Source organism: Cinclus cinclus, chromosome 2, assembly GCF_963662255.1.
Source record: "Cinclus cinclus chromosome 2, bCinCin1.1, whole genome shotgun sequence".
Classification (NCBI taxonomy): domain Eukaryota; kingdom Metazoa; phylum Chordata; class Aves; order Passeriformes; family Cinclidae; genus Cinclus; species Cinclus cinclus.
Genome location: NC_085047.1, coordinates 97,574,030 through 97,586,804, shown reverse-complemented (window position 1 = coordinate 97,586,804; position 12,775 = coordinate 97,574,030). Strand labels below are relative to the sequence as shown.

The following is a 12,775-nucleotide window of genomic DNA, read 5'->3' as shown; positions in this document are numbered from 1 at the left end:
CTGCAGTCAAACACAAAGCAACCACCCCAGAGAAAAACAGTAAATAGAACAGAAAAGGTTGATATATCCTCTTCATAGAGGCTATGATGCTTGCATCCCTTGCACAAGACAAGCACCCAGTGGCAGTCCTGGGGTGCTGGGGCTTTGTATGCCGTAGGTCACGCTTGGCAGAACAGTTTTGAGACTACCCATGATCCAGACAGGCAATGAGACCATCCTGCCACTGCTTGCCAGTCACTGCCAGAGTTTGTTAAACCTCGTGATGTGGCCTTGCCTGAAAAACTATGGGCACTTCACTGAAAAAGGTCATAGGTTCCAACCATCCATATGTGCAGGTCACTTTCCAATGTATGTATTTGCAACCAAGTCTTAACACTTTATACTGCAAAATACTAAGCCCAGTAAATTTTGACATAAGCCAACACAGCACATTTTGAAGAAACCAGGCTCTACATCTCAACTTCACGTCTGTCATCTACAAAAAGTTCCAAGAACAGGGAGAAGATTCAGATAAGAACACTACTCCAAATAAACCATGGAAGTTATGCCATACAAAAAAAATTACTTATGTGGGCTAGGGGAAAGGAGAGGGACACCACCATCTCCACCTCATTACAGGAACACTGCCTGTCAGGACTAAAGCTAAAATCACGCACATCATCTGTTGCAATAAAAAATGGCTTGGAAATGTTTATTTAATCAGTCAAGAATCTGTGCTGCCATCATATAAGGCCTGATTCTAGCAATCTCCTGCACAGGCCAAACACATTTTTGCAACATCAGGCCATAGCTATAACAGGATTTGTTGAATGTTCAGAACACAAATGTATCATCAACCCTGTCCTTGCTGGAGTTACCTGGGTACCAGAGCTGTCAGAAAAGAAACACTGTGGAACACAGAAAATATCTATTGAAATGAAACCTTTAAATTCCATTGCAAACCCAAATAGATTTTTTTGCTGTAGAGGGAGATAATTAAAAGAAAGATTTAAAAGCAATTACAAGAAGTCTGAAGAAAAAAACAACAAAGACTTGTTCTGAGGCAAACTAATACCCTAAACCCAACTCTGTTAGCCAGGAAACTAATTTACAGATTAATAGAAGATTAACAAATTAAAGTAATCATTACTTCTAACTCTGAACACTGAAAGGGAGAAAAAACTTTTTGTTCCATAATTTTCTTTTGATACTTTGCTATCCTAAGGGATAAGCTGATGGAAAAATGGGATTATACTTTAGTAAGCAGAACTTTACAATCACATGTTTTAATAAACCAGCAACAAAATAAACTAACAATGTGTTTTGCTGTTTAAAATTCTTCAAAAGCAGTCATTCATTCATAAAGTCTTCACAGTAGTTCTGTAGTATGGTAGGCAGATAACATTCCACTATAAATTGAATGCAAATGATTTACCCGGCGGTGAAAAGGTGTGCCCTATCAATTGCCTTGTGAGGTTGTTACAGGAACAGATTTTTCCTTTATTTTCATAGATATATATATATATATTCAAATTTACATTAAAATAAAAAGGAAAAATGTTCTTCAAAAGCTCATGGGAAAATGAATACAGGAACAAACAACTAAAAACTTATTCACTACAATTATCTGAGCACTTTTTAAACAGGTAGGAGATGCAGGTCATGATATTATTTTTAGTAGGAGGAAATTAAATTTCTTTCACACTGGACTCCATGTACACAAATATCTACTGTGCACTATAAATCTTATCTACGAAGCCATTCAGCACATATGATCAAACTGACAATATATAATTGCATTTAACATGTTGTGATTAGAGAACACAGAACCCTTCCATATTTCAAGTGTTTTTTAAACTGAAACTATATGCTGCTGGTAACATAGTAGATACCATGAAGAATGCATTGCTTAGGCTAAACAAAATTTAAAATAAAATATTTAATCCACAGTGAGGTACAAGTATGTAAAACATTAGAAAAACCAGGCACACACCAAAAGCCATTCTTGTAACCACAAAATAACATACTATGAAGTACCCACATATAATACACACTCCATCATAACACTGAAGAAATGCACAGGAGTAAGTGTTTTGAAGATATGTCATCTTAGCTAAACAAAAAAAAAAAAAATCCCAAAAACCAAAACAGTTGTCCACATGATGGTCAGCAAGTTAAAAACAGTGACTCCTAGCTTTTGAGGTAGCCTACTACCACTCATCTTCCTCTTCCTTGTAAACTGCCCATGAGGACTTAAGATACATTTCACTTTTTATCTAACCTCTACCCAGCCCTACCAGACTAGGTAGTAAAGACAGGATGGCGGTCTCCCAGCAAACTATCTTTCATTCATCAGCAGTGAGGGAAATCATTATGTTAATGCTTTAGTAAATTTGAGCTGTATGTAACAAATAGATTCTTTCCTTCCACTCTAATACTGCATTTTGGACTACCCTTTCAGCTTCAGGACTTTTTTTTTTTTTCCCAAGCACATCACATCCTATGAGAATGAAGCTGGATGAATTTTTATGATACACTGTCATGCACTAATTTTAAACTAATTGGCTCATTTAAATTAACTGATTATGTAAGACATTGACTGATACTAGCAGAAGTATCAGAGCTGAGAGTATTTGGGTTTTTCTAATACAAAACCAGATTCCTCCAAACACAAATCATCATTGTTACTGAGTTACAACACCAGCAACCCAAACAAATCCATTTGTAGTCAAAATGAAAATAAAGGAACCTTGATTAGTTTTTACAGAGTGATATAAAATCTGTCTTGTGAACACCATGTAATGTTACTAAAAATGCACTTGCTCCTTACTTTCATTTTTTTGAGAACTGGCATAGGAAGGAAGATGTTTTCCTCATTATAATAATCCTCAGGCATGCCTTTTATCTGTGCCTCCCAGATTACAGTATTTTAGTTTAAAAGTCAACAACTGAAAAAGTAAACTATACAAACTACAGAAGCTCTTACATTAGAAAAGGACAAAACTAAAGCCAAAAAAAGTTTAAAAAAAAACACACCAAAACCACCAAAATTAAAAATTAAAAACAAAACCAAAGAGGAAAGTTAAGATACAAAGAGAGGTAATTGAGTCCACATATTTAACAGCATAACCAATACCTTCTGAAACACTTAGAAAACATTTCATATGTTTCAACCAATTGTGTATCCAAATTCTTAGAGGTCTAACTCATGTGTGCATGTAAAATAGGCATGAAAAGCGTTAAGCTTGTTTTGTGACTGTAAAAAGCAACAGATAAATATCCTTGGAAACTAATCCCCACAATATGAACCAGAACTGTCTGTGCTTGGATTCCCAGTCCTAACTTGTCAGCAATGCTCGACCCTATCTATGGAGAACACTATGCAGGAGGAGAATTTTACCTCAATCTCTCTGTCAAGATCAGGGTTTAAATTTTAGTTCTAAGAGCAACCAAAAACAAAAAACATAAAACAAAAAAAAAAAAAACCAAACAAAAAAAATTAAAAAGGAGGAAAATATGAAGATGACAATAATTCTGATGTCTGAATGCATGTTCCAGCCCAGCAGTCGCCTCCTGGTCTCTCCAGGCTCAGTCAGATGTACAAGCACAGGATGCACTCCTGACCTTGCCACATCTCAACGAGCACGTTAATTAAAGGGTGCTGCTCCTCTGTCTTCCAAAATTTGACATCCAGCCTGGCCCAGCCTACAGTCATTTCACTGGCTCTGCAACACCTCAGGTGCTGCTGACCTGAGCACATCCTAGCTCTGGGTGTGAGAGTCAAGCCACTGCATGCTGGCACCACTTTCCAACACCAGGATTACAGCTTTTTTTCTCCAAAAATTACTTTTTGAACTACCTTAAGGCTATCCATGTACGTGTATATACATGCACATGCATACACACAATAATTAGTGCAGTTCATTTTGAACAACTAATATTTGTGAAACTGATTCCTGTTCTGCAATCCCAGCTGAGACTATGTGTTAACACAAGCCTTAATACTAATGGATCTCTGGACACACACATATCCTCTGCCAGTGGCAGAGTTACCAGTTCCTCAACCAGACTAAACCCATTGATACGGTGAACAACTTGTAGCTGCTAAATGACACAAAACTATCATGTTGTTATAACAATTCCTCATTCTGTTACAAACACACATGAGTTTACAACATAAAATAATCCGTGTTTTTACTTAATAAATATGTGAGATTCTTATAAACTACACACTGTGAAGGTCAATTCTTTTGGAAGAACATCTTTCCAATTATTTTGCTCTAAGTTATGGGGTTATGTTCAGCACAAACTCAGAAGTGGACACTTCTAAGCATGAAACACAACAACAGTGTATATATGTTAATCACAACAATGCAACTGATCCCTTTCAGCAGGGCCTCTGTAACATGACTATTTGATTTGGAAATATAAATCATAAATAGTTGGCTTCATTCTTGAACCAGAGAATATTCTGCAGAGTCTCCATTCAGTGTCAGAGGATTAATGAAGAGCTGATGGTGCTACACAGCAAAATATAGCAGAAGCCAAAGTTTGTCACTGTACATCCAGGGCAGTTTCCTGCCTTCAAAAAGGAGTACAACAAATGCATTATGCTGCAGAATGACAAAAGGAATCTATCCACTGAAGCAAAATCCTCTTTGCTTTCTTGAAGACAACATCAAAGCATATTTTCTAAGTAATTTAAACGTCTAAGGGAAAAATGTTCCTTTTTTGCTCTATGAGCAATTTATTGGAGGTATGGGAAAGTTGCATTTCAATAGGAAAAAAATTAAATCATAATTAATGTTACTACATTTTTTAATTTAGTAAAATTATGATTTTATACAACAGAATGCATTCTAACGCCTCTACACAGTGGTAAGAGGTTAAACTGTAACTAAGAATTAGCAGCCTAAATGAAACTTAGGTCAGTAAATGCAATCACATTTTGAATAGCACTGGAGTGATGTACAGAGCAACTGTTGCATACTAATGGAGAACACTGGTCTTTAAAAAGCTTTGTTTCACTTTCCAACAGCAAAGGGTCAATAAAACTCACTACTTAATTAGATGAGAGTATTTTGATGAGCAGATACGGAGAATTATTAGACGTTATTAGTATCCCTCATGTGCTCAGAAACAGGCCATAAGTTGTGCCATCTAAGCATCGAGGCACTGTTTGTCCACATGTTCAGCGGGCTGAGTAACTTCGCCTAGCAAATGACTAAGGCTCAACACCCAAGCCAAAATGTAGTTATGCAATGCACTTAGCTAAAATATTAAATAATTATTTCTTCATACTACAGTACTATCATCATGATTTTGTACTGCATGAACACCACAGGGTTCTTGGCAAAAATTTCCATTGTAACTTCCCACAAAATTACGACTTCTTACAAGTACTCCAATTTAAACAAGACACATATTAATTGTTCATACTAACAATAGAGGCGGCCAAAAATGGGGTTAAACATCATGATGCCCCTTTAAGTGCACAAAGTGGACAGGATCATAAAGATAGAAGCCACATCATCAGATGAACCCAATGCCAAGCTGCAGTCATGATCGTAACCCAAGGTATAGAAAGGGACTGGTGGCTGGGACCCCAAGAGAAGATAACAAAGGCAATAAAGTCTTCTCAAACAACAAATGAAAAATTCAGTAACTATTGCTAAAGGCCAGCATTTTTAGTATCATTTAAATACAAATACGCATAGGAAAAGTGGCTCAAGAACAGCAGCATAAAAGCCCTGTGCACCTTTACCTCAAAAACTCACATGCTCATTGCGGAGTTAAACTTCCTTTCACAGTTAAGCTAGCAGAAGCAAATTTATATTTCTACAGAATTACTAAACATAAATAACTATAATTTCTAAATCTTTGTCTAGGACAAAATCTTTACACAAGAAGACAGCTGGTATGAACTGATGATGTTTTCTAAACGAACACCCTTCTTTGACTGCTTCTAGCCTTTACACAGCCCCAACTTTAGGGAACTTCCTGTGACTGTAAAACAAAACATTATCAGTCATCCTTAAACAAAATTCCATTATATTAATGATCAGAGCGCAACAACAACAACCCTTTAAAATATTCTCTTGTATACTGAAGAAAAATAACCTAAACCCTATTTTTCACCTTTGTATGCTTGTTTCAGTATTATTAAAATGACAGATTTTGTACTGACAGGAAGGCTGCTATTCCTATGTACAGCTGTAGTTCCAATGTTTTTGTTTAGTATCAACCAACTTGTCCAAGTAGGCCATTTGGTAGAAACCTATAAATGGCACCCAGGGGGTCTGGGTACTTGCTGTAAAGAGGTCAGCTATTTCCTCCTAACTAAAAATAGACAAGATGAGGGAGAGGAAGAGGGAGTGGAGTTTTAACTTAGCAGCTGAAAAAAAGAGTTTACAAAATTACTTCCATCTTGCTTCATAATGAAGATTATGAAAAAAAGAAGCTGTCCCAAGAGTTAGAAAACCTGGATCACTTTAAAGGCAGGATGGTGTACATAATCTAAAGTACTAGGAATTAAAAGAGCAATAGTAAAGTGAATCCAGGATACAGATCCCGTTATGATGCCCAGCCCTCTTTGGGCAGAGCAGACAGATTTACCAGCAGCAGTGCCGCCAGGTGTTAACAACTCTCTCCTACCAGCTGAGATCACACCGTGGTCTGGCAGGTAAGGCACTACAATCAGCTGCTGTTCCCCTGAGTCCGTTTTTCCAGCATTTACCCTCCTGGCTTTTTGTCTCCCTCACTTACATTACAACCCGTTTAGGGTGAGAACCACCATCTACAATATTCCCCAAATGACCCTGATTTGAACAGGGGCCCCTTGGCACTACTAAAATTCAAACAGCATCAGTTTAATACAACATGAAATCAAACTCTGGACTGCTAGCAGCACTGAAGTGCACACCGACTTGGCTACCTGCAGCAATCACCAAGCAACCTAAACCTAAAACCTGGGATAGCTTTTCCAGCTTCATCTCCACAATGAACCAAACTAAGCACATCGCTAAATCCTAGGTGGATCACACTCCTGACTTAGCTACTGAGAAATAAGATCCCATCCACACTTGGAGACATTCTTCTCTACTCCTCCTAAGCAAAGGGATGACAGGCCTTTAACAGCTGCTGCTGCCAGAGGAGGACTCTCCATTCAGGAAGCTCTTCCAGGAGCCATGCACAGCACATTAGACATATCAAGTGGACAGCACGTCTGCTTCTGGTCCCCGTTATCACAAAAATGAGAAAAGCCCATCCGACAATCAATGACAGTACCAAAACAGCATGAAATTGAATCAGGGGAGGTTTAGGTTAGATACCAGGTGAATGTTTTTCATCCCAAGAGTGGCTGGGCACTGGAACAGCTGCCCCAGGGAAGAGATCACAGCACCAAGCCTGAAAAAGAATTCATAACATGGTGGGAACTCTTGGAGCTGTCCTGCACAGGGCCAGGAGTTGGACTCAATCCTGGTGGGTCCCTTCTAACGCAGCATATTCTATGATTTGGTAAAAACTGGGAAAACTGGTAGAGCAGAAATCTGACAATTCCAGGTGCCCCTTCCCCAGCAATGATTTAACTTACTCTTGCTCTTTAGATACTTATTGTGTAGAATATCTGTAATCATTAAAAAAAAAAAAAGCAGTAGTATAAGTCACAGCAGCGACATGGCAGAGAACCGTCAGTGGAGTCATCTTACTCAGTTGGGTGGGGGAAGGGCAGAGGATGTATTCAGATGACAACTTATCTGCAGAGGGCTTTTTTGTGTCCTAAGAGACCTGGAGAGTTGTGCAGTTGCCAGTGTTTACGTGTATGGGTAATTTTTAATTCTCTTTGCTTCTGAAAAATGCTTTTTCATCTTAGAGGGAGGAAAAACACAACCTTAAAATCACGGAATATACTGAGTTGGAAGGAGCTCACGAGGATCATCAAGTCCAACTCCTGTCCCTGCACAGGACACCCCAAGAATTGCACCATGTGCCTGAGAGCATTGTACAAATGCTTCTTGAACCCTGTCGGGTTTGGTGTTGTGATTTCTGCCCTAGGGAGCCTGTGCCAGTGCCCAACCACCCTCTGAGTGGAGAGCCTTTTCTTAACACCCAACCTAAACTTGCCCACACACAGCTTCAGGCCATTTCCTCTGGTCCTGTCACTGGTCACCACAGAGCAGAGATCAGTGCCTGTCCCTCTGCTTCCCCTCACAAGGGTAAGCTACAGACTGCAATGATGTCTCCCCTCAGTCTTCTTTAAACTGAACAAGCCAAGGGACTTCAGCCACTCCTCATACAGCTTCCCTTCACACCTTCATGGTCCTTCTTTGGAGACTAACAGCTCAATGTCTTTCTTACACATTGCAGCACCCAGAATGGCCCCCAGCACTGGAGGTGAGGCTGCCCCAGCTCAGAGCAGAGCAGGACAATCCCCTCCCTTGCCCAGCTGGCCATGCTGTCCCTGATGTCCTCCAGGTCAGGGTTGGCCCTCCAGGCTGCCAGGGCTCTGCTGGCTCATGTTCAACTTGCCACTGATCAGGACCCTCAGGTCCCTTCCCTGCACTGCTTTCCAAAATCTCCTTCCCCAGTCTGTACACTCAGGGCTGCCCTGTCCCTGGTTATTGCACAGCTCACTGAAGGTGTTAAACACTGAGACAACTACAGCAGCTCTGCTCAAATCTCCACTGTTTTTACCGTTATTACATATAGCACATAAAGAAAGGTTAAACGCAATTTTAATGTGATAGCATCCTCCCCCTCTTGCTTTCCTTTTTCCTCCCACCCCCTCTACAAATCTTCTGTGGGAAAGCTTCTCTGTTTTACTATTGCTGTCGTTGAGATGTTGCAATTATTATCTGTAATTGTTTTTAAAAAAAGCCAAAAAAAAAAAAAAAAAAAAAACAACGCCAAAACACACACTAGGACAAATCTGGCTCTCTTTGCCAACAACATCTGCTATCACAGAAGGGATATATTTAATTTAAAACCTGCCCAATGTCTCTGTACATGACACAACACTGACTGCAGGACAGGGAGAGGCCTAAACCGAGTATGTGCAGTCACACGGTACACAAGGTATGTAATGTTAAACCTTATGCATCCACACCTCAAGTCTTGGTTAAAATGGGATAAGGAAGAAAGATGTGACGTATTTGTCAACAGTAAAGACTTTGTATTTATTACCTACAACCAGACCTCCCTCTAGCACAACATGTTCATTTTCATACCATTAGCCTAAAACATTAGTCTTGAAATTTTAATTTTACACTCCATTTTATTTCAAATCATCAGTCCTTTCAATGGAATATTTTAGGTTCCTGCAAGATCATGCTGCACTATTTTCTTGTTTTGGAGGAGGCGGTGGGCGAGCCCCGCCGAACATCCCGCCTCCCCTCCCCCACCGCACACATCCACATCCACATCCACACTCCAAGGCTCGTGCGTCAGGAAGCGAGAAACGCCGTGCGAATGAATCCTCGTGGAGAACAGCAGAGGCATGTTAAGGCAACACATAATGGGGAGCCTTTATTCCGTCTAAACGCCGACTTTGAGGAATTAATATGACAGCCGAACTTTTAGGGTGTGGCTTGGTGTTTTTGCCCCTTGTTGCGCCGCGCAGGATGCCCGCCCGAGAACGCAACAACATATCATTAAATAGGTCAAGGGTCATTCGCTTTACACCACACCACACCAATATTCAGCCGCGCACTGAGCCCATCTACCAGCCCCTCCACCGAGGCTGAACGCGCACCACAAAATGGGGACCCAGCCCGGGCCGGGGGCAGGGCGCTGGCCCGCCCGCTCGCCCCGGGGCTGGGCTCGCCGGCCGGGGCCGTTCAACAGGTCAGCGGCCCCGCAGCCGCGGCCCCGAGGGGCTCCCCGCACCCCCGCCCCGCCGGCCAACGCGGCGCTGGCAGCGGGGCCGGGGGCAGCGCGGCTCGGGGGGCTGGGCACGGGCTGGGGGGCGAGGAGCCAACTTGTTTACCTAGTTGGAAGTAAACTTAGATGTAGGGGAGCGACCGGCCCCTCCGCCCGCTGCTGATTCAAGCCCTGGAGATGAATGGGATCCCCTCCCCCACCCAGGCTCTCCAAACTCCACACTGGAGCGTGAATACCTCGCATTTCTCTCCCCCCTTCCCGGAACATCTTTTTTATAACCCCCTCCTCATACCTTAAAATACTGTCTGAGAAGTAAGGAGAAACTGCCCTCCCTCCCCCACGCCCCGGGGTCTCTCTGCCTGGGGGCAGCTGCAAAACACCGGCCAGGGGCACGGCAGCCCCAGATCCACACACACACACGCATCACCTCGGCCCAAAGAAAACACCCCCAAAACCCCCAAGCGCACCCCAAAACGTCCGCGTTCAAAAAACTTCGTCATAACAAGCGGCGGTTGAGGGACCCCCTCCCCCCGGGCGGGTCAGGCTGCAGAGGGGACGCGGGGGACAGCGGGCCCCGGGCTGGGCTGGGCTCGGGGGGGCTGCGCCGGGAAGGACGAGCCTAAGAAAAGGGGAAATTGAAAAATAAAATTTAAAAAGAAAAAAATAAAAATGAAAAAAAAACAACGGGGGGGGGGGGGGAAGAAACCACAACAGGGTCCCCGGGATGAATAATCCGCCTCGGGAACTCACCTCGCGGCGCAGCGGGCGTTAAAGGCACAGCTCCCGCTCCCACGGGCGGGGAGAGCCCCAACTTCTGCGGGGGGCGGCGGCGCTGCTGCTGGCGGAGACTTTCCCTCACTTGCCGCGCATGGTGCAACTCCTCTTCCCCCGGGGTCCCGGCCAGCCTGCCAGGAGGCTGCGAATCCCCCCTCGCCGCCGCCGCACACGCCTCCTCCCCCCCCCTCTCCGCGCGCACGGGCGGCACAAGGAAGTCCCGGAGAGTGGGATGGGGGAAACGGAAAGTTTTGGGGCGGAATGGCGGTGAGGGGGGGCTGGCGGGGCCGGTGCAGACGCGCGGCGGCGGCGGGAGCGGCGCCGAGGGGGAGCCACAGCCGCGCCCGGGGCCGCCGCCACCGGGCGGGAGCGAGGGAGGGGACGGCGGGGGAGGGGGCGCACCGGGAGGGCCGGGGCGAGTGGGGGGCGAACCGGCCGCGCCCTCCCCCACCTGCGTCCGTCCCGCACGCCGGGACGCGCAACTCGAGGAGTCGCCGCCGCCAACGCCCCCGGGGATGCCCCGGGGTGCCGCCAGCCCTCGCCCCGCCTGTGGTTGTGTTGTGCTTTGACACCCCCCACCCCCCCGCAACTGAAACCCGGTGACAAACCCGGCACACACACGCGCGGAGGGCAGCCCTGCCCTCCCCTCCTCCGCCCGCCGGGCACCGCCGCGTTCCCTGCCGCCGGCCCGGCGCACGGGGTCGCGCGGTGGCCGCGGCCGCCCCCCGTGCCCCCAACGCTCGGCCCGGCCCGGCCTCGCTCGGGCTGCCCGCGCACGGCACCGCGGGGCGCGCTCCGGAGCCCGGGACGCGGCCGCTCGTCCCGCGCCGCGGCGAGCACGGACAGCCCGGGCGGCGCTGCGGGAGCGCTCCCCGCGCCGCCACCGCTGACCCGGCCCGGGGCGGGTGACGGTGCCCGGCCAGCGCCTCGGGGCGCGGGGGGCCGGGCGGGCTGTGAGTCAGCACAAACGGGCCTTATCGCATCTCGCCGGGGCGCGACGCCCGCGGGCAGCAGCGCTGCGGCTCCCCAGCCCCCAGCGCGCCCGTCCCACGCGTGTCCCCGTGTCCCGGCCGTGTTCCCCCCCCCCACCCCCGGGCGGATGATGCAACGCGGCTCCATGTGCTTCCCCTCCCCCGCCCGGCTCCCGGTTTTTTTTTTTTTTTTTGCGCCTGGCGGGTCACCCGGCGGCTGATTGATTCTCCTTTCTCGCTGCGCCGTCACCCGGCGCTGGAAAGTAAATAACAAGTTGACATCATTACCGCGCTCCGCAGGGCCCCGCGCGCCGCTACCGCACCGCCGCGAGTAGCTGCGCACGCCGATCCGCGCCGCGCCCGGCCCCGGCTGCAACCGGGAGGGGCCCGGCCGCCCCCCCGGGGCCGCCAAGATGATTTTGGCGGCCTTCTTTCCCCTTCCCCATCCCCACCCCTCCCCTCCCCCTGGCCTCATGGCTAATGTCATGCAAATAATAAGATTATCGGGACGTTGCCGGGGTGTCTGCCTCGGTGGGCTCATCCTGGTGACAGCCAGACTCGCGCGGCCCCAAAAGTCGTAATTATTATTGGAGTTTTTTTTCCGTATGACCTTTCCGTATGACTCTTTTTCTCTCTCTCTTGGTCTTACTTTGACATTAAAGGAAATTTCATGCTCGTTATACATTTAGCCCAAAGCCCACAAATGTGCTGTCACCCAGTATCCTGATGGAAAAATATGACATCACCCAAGTCAGGACAACAAAAATCATTGCTACATACATTCGTGTATGTGTTGAAAGCAGAACTCTGGAAACACTGGGAAATGTTGCGGGCTGATGTGATTCATTTTCATATTCAGAGCCTCGAGACTGCAGTGCGAGGCCATCTGCGCTCAGACAGACAGGCAGACACGTGTCTCCCTCTCTAAGTAAGCTCCCATTCCCTTATTTTTTTTCCAAATGCAAAACCTACATTACGTTTTTATTGCTCTGCAATGTAAACAAACAAAAAACACCCTCCAGATTCACAGCGAGATGGGCCAGAATTTTTAGCTCCTGTGATTTTTTTTTTGTTTGTTTTGTTTGCTTGCTTGGTTTTGAAGTGCTGTGGGCTTACAAACGAGGTGAACACATCGGAAAATGGTCCCTAAGTCAAGCCTTGCAGAGCTCCCG

At 46.0% G+C, this 12,775-nt stretch overlaps 1 protein-coding gene across 3 annotated transcripts in view; it reads right to left on the bottom strand.

Annotated features, from left to right (window-relative positions):
• Positions 1 to 10,949, bottom strand: part of TBL1X (transducin beta like 1 X-linked) — a 191,162-nt gene extending 180,213 nt beyond the window's left edge. For 2 of the 3 annotated variants that reach the window (XM_062488009.1, XM_062488013.1), the window contains exon 1: positions 10,609 to 10,949. The gene's annotated coding sequence lies outside the window, so the exon portion shown is untranslated. Of the gene's footprint in view, positions 1 to 10,325; positions 10,345 to 10,608 lie in introns of those variants that run through there. The other variant, XM_062488012.1, reaches the window with a different exon arrangement.
• Between the last annotated feature and the right edge of the window lie 1,826 nt (positions 10,950 to 12,775).